Raw genomic sequence first — 4,787 nt, 5'->3', positions numbered from 1 at the left:
ATTTTGTAGGAAGAAGGCAACACGTTCTTTCTGCAAACAATTCATGTTATGATGTTTATGTACTTCTCACTTTTTTTTTAAAAGTCCACAACTACACAGACACTATTTAGTAAAAGTGGAAAACCAGCCTTGGATATAAATCCCATTTCTAGATGTACACAATTTTCAGACATGGCTGCTTGTGTGATGTCAGCAGCCTATGAGTAAAATTAATTTATTCCTTCTTTTTGCACAGCAGTTACACCTCCCAGGTTAGTTTGCAGCTTGGAAGACATTTTTCCTTCATGGTTAAACCCTAATCTGTCAGCCACTGCCTCTTCATGGACACTGAGACCTAAAAATTTCTTCAGCTAGAATGGAACTCTAGATGCCCTCTGGTATTACTTTTCAGGGAGCTATGCTGGCCACAGCTGACCAAGCCCTAAATGGAATGCACAGAGAACCAACAGTGCAACCCCAGGATGAAAAATGTACATCACAAACCAGAATTGATACACCCATATTGCAGGTATTGAATAAATTACCATCCACATCTATGTGAATTAGGCAAATACAGATGTACAAGGGGGGCTTACTTCTGTGTTCAAGTATTTCTCAAGAACAGACTGTCAGGCAGCACAAAAGAAGCTCTAACCAACCTTTCCCTTTTATGCTTGGATGTGTCATGTAAGATGGGAAATATCCGAAACAGGGAAAATTGGAAGATGATTGTACTTAGAAAGATTAAATGATTCATTCAATGGCATTTCTGCAGCCCTCTGTGTAATTGAACAGCCTTTCTTCCACCTTTCTCCTGAAAGGAAACCTTAATTGTAACCACTGAAAGGAAATAAGTTTCTGGCTATTTTTACAAAATATGTGTTATGTCTCAGCAAGCCGCTCCCATTTAACTCTGCAACACAGCTATAAAATGGTTTATTTGATTTAGTACCTTACTTCTGAAGTACCTCACACACCACACGAGGCAGTGAACCACTGAAGAGGTTCAGACTGCAGATGGAAATGCAAAATCTTGAATAAATCCTCTGTAATGAGGATCTTCTGAGGGACTTTGCTGCTCTTATTTCAGGAAGAGGAGGGAAAGTCACTTAAGCCTGCAGAGAACTTCAGACCACATCAGTCCAAAGTGCCATCAGCAAACCATTCATGTATTACCTGGAAAACAAGGTAAATTGTTTTCTACCTCTCAATCTGTCCCAAGGGATGTCATTTCTTTCCAATTTCATCCCCTGGCATTATGTCATGGATATTATTCCCATGAGATTTCAGTCACTTGCCTGCTAGTTTGCAGTCTTCAGGAAGGCTCATCCCTGCCTCCCCCTCACCTGCACAGTGCTTTGTTATCTTCCTGCATCCTTGCAGAGGGTCCCCTTTAGCCACAGGGCAACTAAAACTTGTTGGCTGACTCACTCTCACACAGCATCTCATCATTGGCTCAGTCCAAACAACCTCATGGCCCTGCTGCCCATTTACACAAAAGCAAATTAGCCTGAAATTCCATTTACTCTAAACCTACAATATCACCCTGGCAGCACAGAGGAGCTTTAAATGAGTCACCATGCCATTCATTCCTCCTTCATGATGCCAGAAGAGCATAAATGGCCTGAGTGCAGACAAGATCACAGCCAAATGACATCTGCCACGGATTTCATTAAAGAAGAACTTGACCGAATTCAGCATTTATTGAATTGAGGGTAAAGCCCAGCCCAGTGGTGCTGGAGTCAGGGAAGCCACCTGCTTGGCTCAGCTGGGATGCACACCAAGATATCCAAATGTGTTCAGTTTAAGAGTCCCAACAAGTTGGGCTAGAAGAGCCAGCTCAGACAGTGGAAATAGACAGGTTGCAACTCAAACCCTTCTATTAACTCAGTGGGTGGACACTAAAAAACAGAGGCATTCATGAAGTCCAGCTGTTCATGACCATAATTTCTAGGCCAGCTTTCAGCTTCCATGATCTCATATGCAGCTTCATATCACATAACACTGATCTGCTGTTTTTGAGTCTGATTTTCATTCCCCCCATCTTCCTTCCCTTATAGTGGCTGGAGCACCAAGAGGTCTTGGGCAAAGACAGTCACAGGTCTTTTCCCAATGTACCTAAATGTATTCTCAATGTATCCAAACCAGATCTGGGATGCGCTAAGACACGAAGTGTTGTCAGAGAGGAAAAAGTGGAGAGAGAGCAGAAGATCCCATCAGCCCTACTCTTTTCAAAGGCTGTTGTTAAAAAGCAGTTTTTCTCAATTTTAGCTTGTGTCCACTTTTGGCCCTCAATATCATCATCTGATTTTTTTCCCCCCCTAATTTTTTGGCCTTACATACCAGCCCCATGGATGAAAAAAATGTGAGCATTCTCTTAGTTTTGACTCCAGAGGAGCAAGGTTGGGAGGAGGAGGGATGAAGCTTTTTTGGCAGCTAAAGATCATGAATTTAACAGCCCAGTTTGAATCACACAAATCTCCTTTGCTGAGCTTGCAGACCAGTAACATCCTGTTTGCTGCTCTGTTCCTCTAAGTCCAAATGTGGATTTATTTAGCCAAAGCAATGCTCATAGCCTAGGCATGGGAACTTCTTGAGGAAAGACTAGAGCCACAATACTAAAACTGGATCTGAAGTTCTCAGCTCATTTCTGTTGCCTCAAAAAGGCCCAAACCACTGATTTTCTTCAGAGTCTTGGTCAGAATCCTGCCTGAGATATTGATTTGATGTTGTAATAGGAACTCAGCTCTAAAGCTCTGAATAGAAAATTGCTTAGAAATGCAAAGTACATATCATCGAGGTAAAGATATAATGTCACACATCATATCACTTGTCTCTCTCAGCTGTTGTAGGTGAAAACAACTCTGAGTGCTGAAGAACAAGCAAATGTTTTCATGCATCAGTCCTGCAAACAGCCTAATAGGAAAAGCAGTGCTATCTTCATTTTCAGTGTGTATTTAAATCATTCCTCTTTCCTGTCCAGCTGCTACAGCTGACATAACGTGACTAATCACCACTACCTTTTCTGCACAGAACAAGTGTGAGGCTTCTGACACTTCAACTAATTCACTTTGGCTTGATATTGGGCTTGAACTAATATCAAGCTCAATTTCATTACAGGATGTGACATGTATATCCCCTAAAAATAGAAAGCCTTAGTCAAATGTGTACTACCTGCAAACTGAAATCAGTGTCTGAACTGCAGTTATTCAGCACACAGTAAGTAATGAAAAATAGCTAGGATTTTGTTTAATAGACAATAGAAAGATATTACTTCAGAAAAAACCCAAAAACATCTCCCTTCCCCCCCATTTAAAAACCTGCAAACCAAACAACAAAAATCTCCCTCCCTTTCAAAAGTTTTGGAAATAATTTGGTTTAACCCTTTTTCAAAGGAAAAAGAACTGTTCATTCATTAGGAAACATTCATTAGAAAATAACCTTTCTACAAGGAATTTAGCTAGAGAATTTTCTATTGAAAAACAAAAAAATAAAAGCATAGCTACACCTTCCAGCCAGTAAAATTAGCTTAAATGATTAGCAGGAATGCAGAACTAAGACTTGTCATATCTGTTCAGTCCCTGAAGTAATCACCAACTCCAACCATATAAGACATGTCAACTATACTATTTTTTTTCTTCAGCCTTTCTTCAGCAGTTTCCTCGTTACTTTTGGAAACAACACGTTCTTTAGACTCTTTTCACACAAACATGCCCATTAACAGGCCCAATTAAGCACAAGCTGTGTTGCCTCACTTTGTTCTTATTATTACAAGCAGCACCGCATAACTCCTTTATAACCTCCAGTTTTCTCTCCCCCACTCCTACTTGAGTGTATTTTAATAAACATTTTTCCAAATCTCATCCTGAACCTGCCTACACACATTCCCAGCCTGTTTATAGCTTTGTTTGGTGCCAACAGTACCCTTTAATTTAAGCACTCATGTTCATTTATGATATTTTAATCATATTCTACAAGCAGCAGTGAAAATGTACAGTTGGGCACAAAAAATAAAAATTAGCCCAGTCCAGGTGCAATTTTTCAGCCTGCAAACCTGACTTGGTAGTGTCCTGTCTTGTGTTCCTGCAGAGGCCCCAACAGGCACCAGAGCATCCCAAACCCTCACAGAATCACTAGGTTGGGAGAGACTTTCAAGATCGAGTGCAACCCATTCCCTAACACCTCAACTAGACCATGGCACCAGGTGCCACATCCAATCTTTTTTTAAACACATCCAGGGATGGTGATTCCATCACCTCCCCAGGCAGACCACTCCAGTACTTACCACTTTCTCCTTAAAAAACTTTTTCCTAATAGCCAACCTATGGAAATACCTCTCTTAGCTCACCCTCCTGCTGCATTTGTCACCATCACACTGGTGTCTACTGTGTGTCTGTTAGAGCTCCCAGCTTAGACCAGCAAATACTCACCATTCCTTCAGTAGACATGGCTTTGCCTTTTGGGCTGCTGGGTTGGATCCTGTTCTCGCTGCTCTCTACTCCAAAGTCATTCATTTCTTGTGTAGAGACCCTTTCTTGGTATTCCATCATTTCATTTAGATTTGATCTTCCAAGAAGTCTCATTAACCTAAATTGTGGGGAGTTTTGGTGGTTGCCAAGTTTATTTCATAACCAAAGGTAAAGGACTATTGAAAAAGATCATGGAATCCTTTGGGTTGTAAGGCATGTTAGAGATCATTAAATTCCAATCCCTCTCCCATGGGAAGGGACACCTTTCACTACCCCATGCTGCTCAGAGCCCCATCCAGCCTGTCCTTGAACACTTTCAGAAATGGAGCATCTACAGCT

General features: G+C 41.2%; 1 long non-coding RNA gene across 1 annotated transcript; it reads right to left on the bottom strand.

Annotated features, from left to right (window-relative positions):
- Positions 1 to 872: 872 nt before the first annotated feature.
- Positions 873 to 4,554, bottom strand: LOC117244723. Its single transcript, XR_004498316.1, has 2 exons — positions 4,410 to 4,554; positions 873 to 1,155 (listed from the first exon to the last, which is right to left on the bottom strand). It is a non-coding gene; the product is annotated as an uncharacterized LOC117244723 (long non-coding RNA).
- Positions 4,555 to 4,787: the final 233 nt, after the last annotated feature.

Source organism: Parus major, chromosome 7, assembly GCF_001522545.3.
Source record: "Parus major isolate Abel chromosome 7, Parus_major1.1, whole genome shotgun sequence".
NCBI lineage: Eukaryota > Metazoa > Chordata > Aves > Passeriformes > Paridae > Parus > Parus major.
Note: the sequence above shows the minus strand (reverse complement) of the source record. Positions and strands in the feature narration are given on the sequence as shown.